The sequence below is a fragment of the Felis catus genome, chromosome C1 (genome assembly GCF_018350175.1).
Source record: "Felis catus isolate Fca126 chromosome C1, F.catus_Fca126_mat1.0, whole genome shotgun sequence".
Classification (NCBI taxonomy): domain Eukaryota; kingdom Metazoa; phylum Chordata; class Mammalia; order Carnivora; family Felidae; genus Felis; species Felis catus.
Window position 1 is genome coordinate 157,084,885 of NC_058375.1, and position 16,298 is coordinate 157,101,182.

General features: G+C 42.9%; 1 protein-coding gene across 6 annotated transcripts in view; it reads right to left on the reverse strand.

Annotated features, from left to right (window-relative positions):
• STK39 (serine/threonine kinase 39) overlaps positions 1 to 16,298 on the reverse strand; it is a 324,725-nt gene that overhangs the window by 213,158 nt on the left and 95,269 nt on the right. The window lies entirely within an intron of this gene.

Here is a 16,298-nt window from a genome sequence, read left to right on the forward strand (position 1 = left end):
TATGTCACCAAAAACAATTCCTTCCCGATTTGGTTTGATTCCCAGTTTTGGGTTTTGTCTTGTTTTCTCACAAGAGACTCTTGAGACTTTACTGGCAAAACCGAAGCGTACTTCTAAACACCCAGGAACATTTTCAGGGCTGCCGGCATCCGGCTTTCCTGAGTCCCACAGGTTTCCTTAAAATGTTATGCCACCAATGTTGGATAAATAAAGAAGTATACAAAGAAGTACGCTGCGATTCAAATTCTGCAAGCTATGTAACAATAGGTATAAAACAGAAGCAAAAACTTTCTTAACAGAGGAGGCTACAGAAACTTGTTTGTGTGTCTTAGACAGAAGGCGCGTGCGCACGTGAGCCGGGTAAAGGGGCAGAGGAAGAGAGAATCTTAAGCAGGCTCCACGCCTCAGCACAGAGCCCGACACAGGGCTCGATCCTATGACCCTGGATCATGGCCTGAGCCGAAATCCAGAGTCAGATGCCCAACCGGCTGAGCCATCCAGGCGCCCGGAAAGCCGTTTCACTTTAAACAAAGTTCTTTTAATGTTTTTACAGGTGTGCCAGTAGTGCAGCACCCCACTGACATTCGGGAAGCAGGGGCTGTTCACAATAACGTCCAGCTGGTGTGGGTTTACAAGCCAGGGGGCTTGCAGAGCTCTGATTTAGGCACAACCCTGGCCTTCTAGCAAGAGCTAATGTGAGGAAATGTGATGTCAATTTAAACATCAATGTTACATGCCCTGAACAACATGAATAGAAAAAACATGTTAATGTGCCCAACATACAACACTCGATACGCAATTAAAAGTGTCATCTTCTGCTTGCTGGCAATTCCTAGGTGCCCTTTCCCCGCAGATTTTCTTGGTTAGAGAAGGAAAATACAGACCAGGGTAAGTAAAGGCTTTAGCATTTTCAGAATCAAACCTCACCTCTTCCAACTGAAATCCAGACCACTATTCTGTCCAGATTAAGCTTCCTAAAACACAGTTCTGATCACAGAGCACTCTGGTCAAAATCACTCTCCTGACCCGGCATCTGAAGAATAGCAAAAAAGCCACCGCACACCCCACCCCAGCCGCACTTCCATCATGTATGTGGAAGCCAACAGGCTTCCAGTATTGTCTCCTTCTGACTGATGTTCACCCAATTATCACATACTCTGGTAGAGTGTTTTTAGCTTCACTGACCAAATCACTGTTTTCCAGTTTTTATTTTTTTAATGTGTAATTACCTTTAGCCTTTCTACCCATTTTTCTGTTTGTTGTAGTTTTGTTTATAAATTAAGTAGGAACAACTTTTCACTCCCCTGGAGCCTTGCCATCCTCAGAGTGTCATCAGATCTTGGGGCACCGAGAGCCAAGTCTGAATGGAAACAGGGAGAGCCATCCCCTCATGCCTGCCGGGGATCCCTGCAAACCTGGGCAGGAGAAAGCATGGTGCAGTGCTGACTTAGAGGTGACTGAGGGGACACTTCAAATTCTCTAGGTGGACACCGTACCTCTGGGTACCTGCGTTGTGCTCGGCAGAACTCAGCAAACCCAGAGCAAGAAGCAGAGCCCAGATCCCAGGAGGCCAAATCAAGATGTGGCAAGACCTAGGACAGTGGCTCCCAACCGTCACTGGGCTCATTTCCTTCTTGAAACAGGAGTAGTTTTCTTACCATTCTAATAGTTTCAGTGCACCATGAATGTGAATACAACTACTAAGAGGCCAAATGGCTGGGCGCCTGGCTGGCTCAGTCAGGGGAGCTTGTGACCCTTGATCTCAGGGTTGTAGGTTCAAGCCCCAAGGTGGGTGAAGAGATTACTTAAAAAAAAGAAAAGAAAAGAAAAAAAGAGGCCAAATGACAACACACTTGGCGTGGATACGTGGCCCCCACTCAGAGGCATATACTAGAAGGTCTTGACAATTTCTAGTGAGTCTCCACCAAAAATTCCTGAAACTAAAGGGAAGGGAAAACGCACCAAGGAAGGACACGGTGAGTACAAAGGAGTCACATTTCCACCCTCAGAAGGCACTCTGGAATCAAACAGGCCTGTGTGTGGTCCCAATTACACTCCCTGATAATTTACTTCTTTGAGCAATGGTTTCACAAGCTATAAAATGGGGAGTATAGAATAGATTCAGAAGATGTTCAATTAATAGTCCTTGTTGGCTGCCTACCCAACATCCATGCCCCTCCGCTCTTCTCTATCAGAATCCTGCTTGTGTGTGTCAGGCCTCAGGGGATGGAGTATACTGCTCTAAGCCAACCACAGTGTTTGGCTCTTCTTACCAGTGAATGGTCTGAAGGTCTGCCCTAGTCTTGGCCCTGAGATCCAAGGGGCATACGGCATAAGCTCTTGCAGAGAAATTCTCCACCTGTAGAAGAACCTTGTACATGAGGCTCCTTTACTGCTCACTCCCCAGCCTGTTTAGGACACTATCAGGTGAGGGTGAGATGCTCGGAGTGAGCACCCCATAGAGACATGTTCTGGCCGACATACTGAGATGCAGAACAGACAGCAGGATGGAGCAAGACCTCTGTGCTACTGCTGGGCTTCCGCACCAACCCTGGAACCAAATGCCCCAGACTTCTGTGATGCGGGATAATTAAATGTCCTTACTGTTTGATCTCCTGCCAGTCAAGCACTCTGGCATTTGGACCCAAAGACTTCTTAATTCTTATAGTCACCTGTCCTTCCCCAGTCCTGCCATGTTTATTCATACTTCTTGACCACTAAGGGTTAACCATTGCATCAGAGGCTAAAATCACTGCAATCCCCAAAAGGACTTGGTAAAAATCAGCAAGAAAACAATTTAGTACACAGTGCAATTCCGGAGTTTTAAACAGCTCTAGTATTAAGCATGGCTCTTAATGCCAGGGGCACAAATCAAAACAAATAAATGCACAGGCATCTCGGAGGCGGGGGGTGGGGGGAATAACACACTGCAAGAACAGTTGAATTCACTTTTTTTACCAGTAGTTTTTTTCCGTTTTGGGCTACACTTACATAAACCTTCCAGAAACAGAGAACAATACACTTCTAAGAAAATAAGAGAAAGAAGTATCTTCAACTTTTGCCACTCAAAAGTGGGGTCTACCAGAATCATAAGCATCACTGGGGTTCCCCCAAGAAATGCAGGCTCTTGGGTCCCACCCCAGACTTGCTGAAATCAGCATCTGCATCATAGCAAGACCCCTAGCTGATCTGATGCACAGAGAAGTTGGAGAAGCACTGCTCAAGAGTATGGTCTCCCTAGCAGGGCACGATTCAGTATGACTGGATGATCTCAAAGTAATGTCAACTCCATGGCTCCCCTCTTTTACCTCTTAGACGCAGAAGACACTGGTAGTGGAGACACAGTAGCAGAAAAAAAAGCGTTTATGTGTGCACATTCATGTATTTTATGACACGGTAAATAGGAGTGCAATACTAAAAACATAAATCATGCCCCACAAAGAACTCACCCAGTGATCCTCAAGGGTGTCTAATGTGTCAAACAGGACAAACAAACCCACACACGGCACACTCCAATTTTAAAATCTTTTTTTAAAATACAAGAAGATAATTTATGATCACAATACTTCTGAACAGTCCATCAGTAGCAGCTGCTCAGTAGAGACGCCAAGGCACAGAGGAGATAGGCCGTGGCTAAGTATCATTCTCGGCACAAGATGTTTGGAACACCATTCCCTTCTCAACCTCTGACGTGCAATTGTGTAGCATGATATATTATCATTAAAGTGATAACCTTGAATCTGCTCGTCTTTTAAGCAAATGATATACACGTTGGCATCTCATCTACTATTAGTGATCAATTACTCACACACTACTTCATTACAGATTGGGATACAACACCTGTCCCGCTCAGGAGGAAGGCTGACATCCAAAGAGGAACCAGATAGAACCAGAACGAGTTCTCTGAAACCCTCGTTCTCTACCCAATCTCCTCTCCCCTAATCAGACTCCCACTTTTTCAGTTCTATTTATTCCTTCATGTAAACAAAAGGTGTTCACTGGCCTTCTTTGGCTCCACAGGCTACAACCCCCAACCACAACATGGCGTCTAGGCATCCACTGACAGAAAACACAATCTGCCATATTTCCAGAGTCTGCCCCCTGGAGTCACTTTTCAACTGCTCTGAACAAATCCATGTTTCCCATCTGTGAATGAGGGAGAGGTACTCCTGACCTTATATGAAACATCAGAGAACGACAATTTCACAGCCTTTTCTAACAACAAAAGAAGAAATCAGAAGACACCATATTTTTATTCCCTAAAGGTAGAGTTTCACCTTTCAAAATAAAAGAAACACAAAGAAGCAAACCTTCCCATGGCTGGCCTCACATGTGGATACACTCTTAAAAGTGCCATTGACAGGTTTCCTTCAAATGTGTTAAATTTTAACTTACAAAAGGAGAAGTCCTTAGCACTTGTTTGTACTTTGTACATGGAATCAATATACATCCATGATATGATAGACAAATAAGAAAATTTCAACAGAATTCTTGGTAAAAATGTTGAGGCTACACAAGCTGCCACTCACTCCCTAATTCCTCATTCTCCCCATTCTCACACTCAGGACGATAAGCCTTTAAAAGGACAAAACGATATCAATTCACATTTGGTTCACAGTTCAGTTGGCTAATGTGATCAATTAGCTAAAGCGTGAAGAACAACACTAATCTAAGACGACAGCAAACCACCGATCATGTGCCCAACTACGTCAGAGCCACAGCAGGTGAATATCCAGTGACCAGTGAAGCCAGAGACCACACCTGGTGGGGCACCAGCAGAAGGCAGGGGGCTGGGGAGGCTGGAGCAGTAATCCAGACCAGCTGTGCTGAAGGAACCAGGCAAGGGGCAGCTGTCTCACGTCATTGATGGGCATGACCAAGAACTCACTAGTGGTCAACTTTCTATCACAAGTGGTAATTATGGTGAACAAAAGAAAACCACAGATAATCCCCAAATCTCGAATCCATTCTTCCCTGGCTCCCCAGTGGGGACGGGGTATCTGTAAAGATGCTCTGGTGAAACTAGTAACAGGACACATCACTTGGCTTACTCTCCCCTCCATGTCCAAGACCATCCTCTGATTTGAATGCTTTCAAACAGGATGGAGAATTTCTCTAGTGACTGAGGTTAATGAAGGGCCACTAAAACATTCTGATGTAAGACAGGTCCTAGAGAAAGTCTTATCAAACTTTCTCATTCTGTAGATGAAAAAACTGAGCCCGAGGGTCAAGAACTGTCAAAAGGCATAGAGTTAAGAGGCAGGAGTAGGGGGAGCCCAATGGTAAGGAAATGAGCCAAGGACTGAAAGAGAAGTCAAGAGATCTGAGACTGGCTTTTATGACCTTCAAAATGACCTTCAAGGAGTCCACAATGGCTTAGCAGTCCTCAATCCCCTCATCTCTAAGACCTACTCTGCTGAACTGAAAAAGCCGTTGTACGGAGAGCACTAGGTAAACATATTACACAGATACTATCATTTCCCAAACCAAAGGCAGGCTCTGGAAGTCAACAGGGGCTCCTGGCTGCCCATATCTGCCAAGACGGGCACAAGCAACTTAGATCAAATATTAATAAGTCTAAATTTCCAATGCAATATTCATATACCTGCAGGTGCTCTTTTTCACATAAATCTCCACTTGACGAGCTCTCATATCAGAAGCTTTCAATAAACCAGAATGACCCATCTGTACACTTTACAAGAGATGGTCCCTGTGGGAGATGATTAAAATAGCACAATTCCAGTTGCCACAAGTATTTAAACAATTTACATCATTTCTACAAAGTTTTGAGAAGGATTACTGAGGCTAATACAATCTTCAAAGATTCTGTATATTTTTAAGTCTGCAATAAAGAAAACCTCACATTTAAAACTCTTAACATTGAAGAGTCACTGAAATATGAGGATCATGTATTAAACTCTGTTGCTCAGTATTTTTTTAATCTAAATTTACTAAATAGTCATATTTTCATGAACTCACTCAGCAACTATTTACTGTGCTCTAAGTGCCATTTCCAGTTTTAAACCCTGCCTTCATGGAGCTGGTCTATAAGTTGGGGCAGTGGTGGAAGGGGAGGTAAATACGGTTAATCAACAAAATTACGAAATGCAATATAATACACAGCAGTGCTTCTCAGACTAGTGTGCATCAGAATCACCTGTGTGCTTCTTCAAATACAGATTGCTTGGCTCTACTTCCCAAGTTTTAGATTCAGCAGGTGCAGGGAGGAAGAGCACAAGAATCTGCATTTTTATCAAGTTCCTAAGGTGATGGTGACACTGCTGGTCTAAGATCATACCTCAAAAACACTAACACAGGGTACACTGATGTATGCCATAAAGAAAAACAGACCAGGGCACAGGGGGTATGGGGTAGAGGAGGCTACACAGGATGGCCTTGGAAGCCTCAGTGATGTGACATTTGAGCTAAGTTCTAAAGAAGGTACTGAAATGACTATTCCAGATGGAGCAGCCAATGCAAAGGTCCTGAGGCAGCAGCATGCATGGCAAGGAAACCAGTTTTCCTAGAATGGAGTGAGGGAGAAGATGAAGAGATGGGATCAACAAGATAATGTTAGGGAACAGATCTTGTAAGGCCGGGTGGGCCACCATAATATTTTTGACTTCACTCTGAGATGGGAAGGCACTGGAAGGCTTCAAGTAAAGGCATGACACAAGCCGACTGAGTTTGACAGCATCCCTCTGGCTGCCACATAGAGAACAGAGGGGACAAGGGCAGAAGAGGACCTCTCAGGAGACCACCACAATAACCCAGGCAAGAGCTGAAGGTGGCCTAGAGCACGAGGACAGCAGGGGAGGCGGTGAGACGTGGTTAATGAGAGGATTTGCTGACAGAATGGGTATGAGAGAAAGAGAAGGACCAGGGAATACCAATTCCTGGCCTATTCTGTGCAAGGACAGAGCTGCCATTAAAAGAAGCAAGGAAAACTGTGAGAAGGGAATTCTGTTAGTGGGCATGCGGGTTATAGTTTTTCTGTATTAAATTATACCAGCTTTAGAGTTACAAGGAAACTTGAGAACCCAAGCACCTCATTTTATAGGTGATACAAACTATGGCCAGCAAGACTTGGCTAGGGGCACCGATTGTCAGTGACTTGAAAAGCTAGATAATCTTCCGCTCCTGTGTCTTCAAGCGTATTCCTTGTAATCAAGTGTTAAATTTACATTCCAAAGTATAAATGTGTTACCTATTCAAATTTCCTAAAAACCTCTAACCTATGGTATGATACATGTAGTAACTTGTATTACTAATCAAAAACGCCTTTTCCCAAATCTTTCCTACTTACCATACACATTTAAAATTTATCCCAGGCACTGGGGTGCCTGGGTGGCTCAGTCAGTTAAGCGTCCGACTTCAGCTCAGGTCATGATTTCGCAATTTGTGAGTTCAGGCCCCGCATCGGGCTCTGTGCTGACAGCTTGGAGCTCTGAGCCTGGATCCTGCTTTGGATTCTGTCTCTCTCTCTCTCTCTCTGCCCCCTCCCCTGCTCATACTCTGTCTCTCTCAAAAATGAATGAACGTTAAAAAAAAAAAAATGATCTATCCCAGGCACCTACATGGCTTAGTTGGTTGAGCATCTGACTTCAGCTCAGGTCATGATCTTGCAGTTCCTGAGTTCGAGTCCCACATTGGGCTCCATTCTATGCTGACAGCGGAGCCTGCTTCAGATCCTCTGTCCCCCCTCTCTCTCTGCCCCTCCCCGGCTTCTGCTCACTCTCTCCTGCTCTCAAAAATAAACAAACATATAAAAAATGTTTAATGAAATACTAAAAAAGATTTCTCCCCATGACAGTCTATTACACTAGACTTGATGTGGCTAACCTAGATTGCCCAGGTATACACATTTCCCTCTGCTTACAAATTTTTGAAATTAAACTTAATTGTTAACTGTATAATACCTGTTTCACCTGAACGGTAAACTTACGACAGCAGACGAGGTCTCTCTTGCTAAGCACCACATCCACTCAGAGGGCTATGCCTACAACACAGCAAATATGCAGTAAACATCTGCCAACCAACCACTTCAGGCGCATAAAACCCATACGGTTAATGTTCGCCTTTTCTCCAGGGAAGGGCCGTTTTTTTGCCATAACAAATGCAGGCTCTGGGAAGCAGAAAAATAAATGAAGAAATGATCATACGAAGAACGGAGTTGGACTGCTCTGCTTGTTTTCTGACAACTCTTGTTTTTCCCAGACCTCAGCAGCTTGTGGTAATATACAAAATGTAATTTAATAATGACACTACAGGCCCGTAAAGGCAGAAAGGGAGAAAGGAAGAGAAGAAGGAAAGAAGGGAAGGAGGGGGAGGAGGGAAGGAAGAAGGAAGACTAAGTCCCATCTGCCCCATGTCTTCCTAGATGCTGAAATCTTGAAGCTCAACCTTGTGCCCCATGCAGCTAAATAGGCACACCGGGGAAATATTCCAGCAAGAGCAAAGCAAAGGTATTCCCCCCATTGCGTTCACCTCATAAGACTTCTTTACGTTGTTGCTCAAGCAACTGCTAGCAGCTGTTAAAGGGTAGGAAGCTGCTTAAAATCTCCCCAAGTATTTCCCATTGATGATAGACAGATGGACTGGAAAACTAGGTTTCCAGAATTGAATGGCATTCTTGCTTCCTGCTAGAGGTTTCACCAAATGTTACCGCTTGATTTGTCAAGATCCCAAAATTCGGAAAGCCACATTAATTTGCTGTCCCTATTTATTTAAACAAACAAAAAAATGAATATATGAAAATTTTGGCATAATTCATTAAACCATAATTCACATAATTATAAACTACCTGAAACTCACAACATACATTGTGGTTCACTATGAAGCACTCTTGATACCCTCCAAAGATCTTAATTTGTACTTGGACTCTATTTTCTGACTATGCCAATGCTTTTAATTTGCGTGCTCTGCTTCACCATATTAATCATTTCATTTGTAGCTGGCTAACGCAGAACTTGCCTTAAAGCAGGAAGCAGAAAAGCATGGGCAGACGAGATTGGAAAAACAGGCAGGGCCTTCACATGCCATGTTGGGGAGCTGGGGCTTCACCCCCCCAGCAACAGTTTTAATCTTTATGCAAAGGAATGACATGGTCAGATGTGCACTGTGGATTTTCCACCCTGGTGATATGGGGGGAAATCAATGGGGTGAAGAAAACGGGAGAGCAAAATGATATGGCTGGTCAGACGGAGAGCCTACAACAGCCTTGCCTCCTAGCCTCCTCCCTGTGATCTTACAATGTCTAAATAATTAAAGGACCCCACCCCCATTTCAATACAGAAGCAATGTGAGCTAACTAATTCTAAAATGGAATGTGTTAATTCCTTTAACCCTCTAGTATTTTTCCATTGTTCAGATATGGAAACTAAGGCGCAAGTGTTTAAATAACTTGGTCACAGGGCTAGGCGGAGTTATGCCAGGATTCAAACCACAGCAGTCTGGTGTCAGAGCCCTGCTCTAGGCCAAGGCACCAAAAATACAATGACACTGTCATTTCCTGATTCAGATGCCTCAGGGACCTTCAGACCTTTCTGATATGTTTTTTAATTTTTTTTTAATGTTTATTTTTGATCGAGAGAGAGAGAAAGACAGAGCGTGAGCAGGGGGAGAGGCAGAAAGAGGAGGAGACACAGAACATGAAGCAGGCTACAGGCTGTGAGCTGTCAGCACAGAGCCCGACTCAGGGCTTAAACCCACAAACCATGAGATCATGAGCTGAGCCAAAGTCAGACAGTTAACCTACGGAGCCACCCAGGCACGCCAGACCTTTCTGATATTAATCAGAGGCTGCCTCCCTTGTACACAGGGAGCCCATATTACCTTGCGTGAAGCAGCAGCCCCTCTTAACAAAAGATATACTCCCTCCACCTGTTTCCTCTACCTCCCCATCTAAATGCATTTCACTAGGGTCAAAGAGCACATAAGGAAAACAAAAGAGCCTAAAAGCTATGGGAATAAAAACTCCACCACACACACACACACACACACACACACACACACACACACACACACACACACACAACTTCCAGCACCACACACACCTTCCTCTGGCTCCTTGAGAATAATACTGGAGCGCTGGAAGCAAGTTAAATCTAGTTGCATGTATTCCTGGCAGAAATGTTAGTCACGGTTGTTTGAGACCCAGAATGAATAAAGTTCAAGATGTACTCAAAGGCTGACTAAGGATATATAATCTTCCTCCCAAAAAACAGAGATATTACCCAAAGTCATACCAATGTCCTTTAGTGAAGAACCTAAGGCATACATAAGCTTCACTGGGACAGTCTCAGATACACTGAGATTGATGTAATGATAGATTTCTAGACTTCTGGAGTATGAGGCTGTCTGAGCTCAGTACCAATTTGTTATGAAAAACCAGGGATGGGAAATTCACATTCATACACACACACACACACACACACACACACACACACACACACACACTCGGAGTTAAAAGGCAAAAATAAGAAAATGAGCATGAGATCTACCTAATATAATCCAGTAGTGTGCTTCTAGAAAGTTCTTCAGAAATCAAATGTTCTGAAATCAACATTTTAATAGTGCATTAAGAGTGGCCAGTATTTAAAAGAATCCTAGGGTAGATATATTTGCAGTGACCACCCCAAAGTGACCTGTTTTGTATGGATTTCTGCTTAGAGCAGTGTCTCATTAATACCAGACAAACAGGCTTAGTCACTTGCCAGACAAAGCTCTAAGCTCTTCCTGACAATATGACAGAACATCAGACTGGAAAATAAAATGCTAGGCCGTGGGAAGAGCATGACTTTCAAATAGCCACTCCTTTTGTCACATATTGTAGTAAAAACCTTCACATCTATTCAAGTTTATGATCAGGAAATCACATGTTCAGGTTCTCTGAGCACAGAAGATATGAGAAATAAAGCATTTTCTTTTAAACTATGAGGAGGCAGTCCTCAAGTTGTAATTCATTACATCAAACCTGAAGTTTTCCAGTCTCAAAAAGAGTCTGGTGTCACTACTACGCTTAAGTCGACACCAAACGACACCCAAAATGACTGCTTCTCCTATGCCCCAAAACCTTACCAAAGACTTGTGTCTCAACTTACAGGAGCAGAGAGAGGAAAGGAAAGGTGCAGAATACGTTCCCTGGCTTCGAAATGGAATCGTTACACAGAGATGTATAAGAGCTAGTGATCGCTATTGGTCTTCCATCTAAACCTGAGATCAGCTGGGAATGCAAGCTGGTGTAGCCACTCTGGAAAACAGTATGGAGGTTCCTCAAAAAACTAAAAACAGAACTACCCCACGACCCGGCAATTGCCCTACTAGGCATTTATCCACGGGATACAGGTGTGCTGTCTCAAAGAGACACATGCACCCCCATGTTTACAGCAGCACTATCAACAATAGCCAAAGTATGGAAAGAGCCCAAATGTCCACCGATGGATGAATGGATAAAGAAGATGTGGTCTATATATACAATGGAGTATTACTCGGCAATCAAAAAGAATGAAATCTTGCCATTTGCAACTAAGTGAAATTAGCCAGAGAAAGACAAAAATCATATGACTTCACTCATATGAGGACTTTAAGAGACAAAACAGATGAACATAAGGGCAGGGAAGCAAAAATAATATAAAAACAGGGACGGGTACAAAACATAAGAGACTCTTAAACATAGAGAATAAACAGAGGATTGCTGGAGGGGGTTGTGGGAGGGGGGATGGGCTAAATGGGTAAGGGGCACTAAGGAATCTACTCCTGAAATCACTGTTGCACTATATGCTAACTAATTTGGATGTAAATTTTTAAAAATAAAAAATAAAATTTAAAAAAAAGAAATAAAAAAATAAAAAATAAAAAAATGACACTGAGATCAGTTACACACAGATTTAGGGCTATCTTCCTGGAAATCCCACAGACATGGGATCACAGCTCTGGAGCCAGACTCCCCACATCTGAAACCTACCTGTGACCTGGGAAACTTGCTTCCCATCTCTCGATCTTAGTTTCTTGTCTGTAAAATGGGCACATTTACAGGCCTGTGGGGAAAGAGTCACAGCTCACTCAGCACAGAGAACCTGGCCTGGCACACGGGAAGTACTTGAGACACATCAGTTACTTATTTTATATCCACAGTCAATAGAAACATAAATAATTTCCAGAGAATTTGTATTTTTAGATGGAGAACAAAGCATATTGTGGTTTATTCACCACACTTGTTGGTTGTATAAAATGAGAGTTTCTCATGGTCTGAACCAGGTACCTTAATTTCCCCTTTTCAAATTAAAAGTTCTAAGAAAGGAAATATATATATGTTAGAAGGAGTTTTTTTTTAAAAAATAAAAATTGTAATGTTTTCTATTACAATAGCACAAATACTTTTTTTAAAAAACAATGTTAGGGGCGCCTGGGTGGCTCAGTCGGTTAAGCGTCCGACTTCGGCTCAGGTCATGATCTCACGCTCTGTGAGTTCCAGCCCCGCGCTGGGCTCCGTGCTGACAGCTCAGAGCCTGGAGCCTGCTTCAGATTCTGTGTCTCCCTCTCTCTCTGGCCTTCCCCCCCGTTCATGCTCTGTCTCTCTCTGTCTCAAAAATAAATAAATGTTAAAATAAATAAATAAATAAATAAATAAATAAATAAATAAATAAATAAATAAATAAATAAAATAAAAAACAATGCTCATAATGATACTCTGAAGGTAAACAAACAATACATTCAAAGAAATAAATGCAAACATCCCCCTTGCTTAAATTTTATTTCAAAAAACAGGGCTTAAAGAACATAAAGATATAAAGGGAAAGAACACAAACAGCCTAAATAAAACCAATGTACTATCTCCCCAAATATCCAAATATAATAGGTAGCAACAAAAAGAGAGAGTCTACCTCTTCCACTGCTGTGTCTCTGCTTTCCACTCTCCCACCCACACCCCCTTCACCACCCACTGGACAATGATGCCAGCAAAGATCCCGAAGACTCCTGGTCCCAGAAACCAACTGCCTGGCCAAGAAAGCCAAACTCCTAGAAAACAGGGACAGGCAGCAGCACCCTGCCTGTTCCAAGGAAACATTACAAGTGCTTTTCTTGAAGCAATAACCTTATTTTATAGTTAAAACCAGAAAAAAATTAAAGTACTATAGGAATTGAATTCAATGTTGTGCTCAGGTTAGAGAATGTGGAAAAAATGAAAATACGAATTCCAGAAAGCCACAGCCCCAGAGATGTAGAAACTGCACAATTTAAATGCCTGTCTGCACACCATTATACATCCAGGAGATGGCAATTTCTCAGTTGGTCTGACACAAGCATGAAGTCACACACACAAAAGGGATACCAAGGGGAGTACAGAAAGGCTGTACACAACGTCTTCAGTATGCTTGCCAGGCACTGTTCCAAGCAGTTTATGCGCGGGCTCTTTTAATCCTACAACTACCCAGGTAGTGGTGGCTTTCTGCATGTGACCTTCTGAACCCAGCAGCCCCCACAGGGCAAGTGCCTACAGGGTCACACTCAGCACTACCACCCACAGCGGGGGGAAAAACCCAAGGCCCAAGAGGGAGAGAAAAAGTCAGGAAACCTTACTTCAGGGGATCCCAAGTGAGAAAAAGAAAAGGCCAATATGCTACAGAAGGCCTGGAGAAAGAGCTCAGGTCACCAATCTGACAAGAAGAATAGAGGAAGTGACTGGCACAGTGCCAAGTGGCAGAATAAGGCAAGGGCTGACCTCCTTTTGCATTTCAAAGGCTGTTCACTGCTATTCTGACCCTCTCAGTGAGAAATGATCGTTTCATCCCCAAAGAGAGAAAATTAGTTGTACTTCCTTATCAGCTTAGAGCAAGATTAATGACAAGTTAACTTCCAAGTTCCATAATTAATAAGCATTAGCTTTTTATAACTCATAAAAGTCCCTAAAAGCTGAACCCCTTGCAAGACTAATTTGAGGTACATGTGATCTCCAGGCAGTGCCAGAGAGATGGGCGCAAGCCTGCTGGTCCCAGGAACAGCAGGAGTGGCAGGGACATGAAGAAGAGCAGAAGTACGACGGCAGCTGCTGTGTGCCTCTCGTGTGCCAGCCACTGCTGAGATCTCTGCGTGTGAGGAGCCTCATTGGATTTCACACACACACAAAAAGGCGAGGGGGTTATATTTGTATCCCTCTTTTAAGGAAACAGAATCTTAAAGAAGGTGTGTAGCTTGACCAAGGTCGCAAGGCGACCCGGGAATTTCAACCATGCCAGTTCATCCCAGACCTTGTACCCTTGAGTACCCTGGGCTGAGACCGCCTGAACAGATGTTTTCTGTTGTCACTTGTTTCGTTGAAGTTTTTTGTTTTGTTTTGCTTTGTTTTTGTTTCATTTTTTCCTAAATGCCTCTGGCCTGTGGGGTAGGAGCCTCTCTCTAGAGTAAGGACAAGATATGTACTTATAAGGCACTAACTTAGATGGCTCAAGAACAAAATTTGGTGTTAATAATAAAGGCCACCAAAGTAGGAAAGGGGAAGAGACATGCATCAAGAATGGCCTGAAACTGATCATGGTGGGTGCACGAGGTTCTTCCTACTCTTCTCTACTTTAGGCTACGTATGAAAATTTTTATAATAAAAGGCTTAAAAAATGACTTTCACTTATTGACAGTTTATGAAGTCATTTCCTTTCATTGGTTTTACCAGGTCATACCTGTTCACACAGTTCAGAATTCAAAATGTTATAAAAGGTATGCACTATACAAGTCTCCCTCCCCATTATCCTTCTGTTTCTTTGTACAAAGATATAGAGGTTATTTCTCCCCATTTCCCTCACAAAAGGTGACACAGTATATGCATTCTATTTCACCTTGCTGTATTCACTTAACTATGTAGCCTGGCAAAACTTTTTTTCACGTCAATGTATACATTCTCCATTACAGCTTGTGGGTGTCCCATAATGTAGATCTACCATGTATCATATTTAATCGGGACACCTAAGTTGTTTCTAATCTATTGCAATCACAAACAGTGCTCTAATAAATAAGCTTATAATGTGTATTCCTGTCTACTGCCCTATTTTCTTGGTTGTACTATGCATTTCTCACATTTATTTAACTACTGCAACAACTGTTATCAGCAGGAGTAGATCCAAGTTTCATGGGATGTGAAGCTTACACAACTTGGAAGACCCTCTTTAAGATAAACAACACAAAATTAAAAATATGAAATTAGGTGTGTGTCTATTTCTTTAAAAGTAAAAATTCATACCAATTCACTGCTGTCCTAAAGATTAAGGTCATTTCTTCTGGAATAGTTTCAGACAATTGAACAAAAAATGCCTAAATAGAATACCCCCTGATGGTCTAGAACACCTCTCCAACTAAAACACTCCATCTCCACCTAGAACACTCTGCAACTCCCAGAAACACACTGCACTTACAGGGCCCTGAAGCTTAAGTTTCAATAGGTACAGGGTGCCTAGGTGGCTCAGTCAGTTAAGCGTCCAACTCTCGGTTGTGGGTCAGGTTGTGACCTTGCAGTTTGTGAGTTCAAGTACAACGTCGGGCTCTGTGCTAATAGTGCAGAGCTGCTTGGAATTCTCTGTCTCTCCCTGTCTCTCTGTCCCTCCCCTGCTCGTGCTATCTCAAAATAAACTCAAAAATATCCTTTACACCTGCAAAGGATATCTGTGCCTCCTTGAACGATTGGCATTATCATCACCATCTCACAGATGAGGAAACTGAGGCTCAGCGATGCGACAGCCTGCCCCACACTGCACAGTGGGTACTAAACGAAGGCCTGTTTTGATTCCAAGGCCTTTGTGTTTAACTGATATACAGAGTGCCTACACAGTGGTCTTAAGCCAACGACTAATAATATTTGACTAAATTTATCTTTTCAAAGAGAGGACTAATAAAAGCTAACACTTGCAGTATTAGTTCTTCAGGGAAGAAACATTTGATTTGAAACAAATTCTCCATTTCCCTTTTGTATTTTCAAAACCTCTATTCTCTCCTTTAAAAGAAAATAAATAAAAGCCCCTGTGAATATACCCAACTAAATACAGAGCCCAAGGTCAGCACTGTGCTTGTCACACAAGTCAGGCATCACCTGACAGGTTCTCTGGCACCTAGAGAGGGACAAACAATGAATCAAAGAGATGACTCAAGGCTTATCCTTTGTGTTGGGGGTGTGTTTGTTTTCTGCTGAGCTCTCCTGTTTCTAATAATACCCCAGATCCTCGCATTTGTCTAGAAACTAGACTAGAACCAAGGACTGTGATCAACTCTGCTCTAATAACTTGATGTAGAAAGAACCTAACCCTAAATACTAG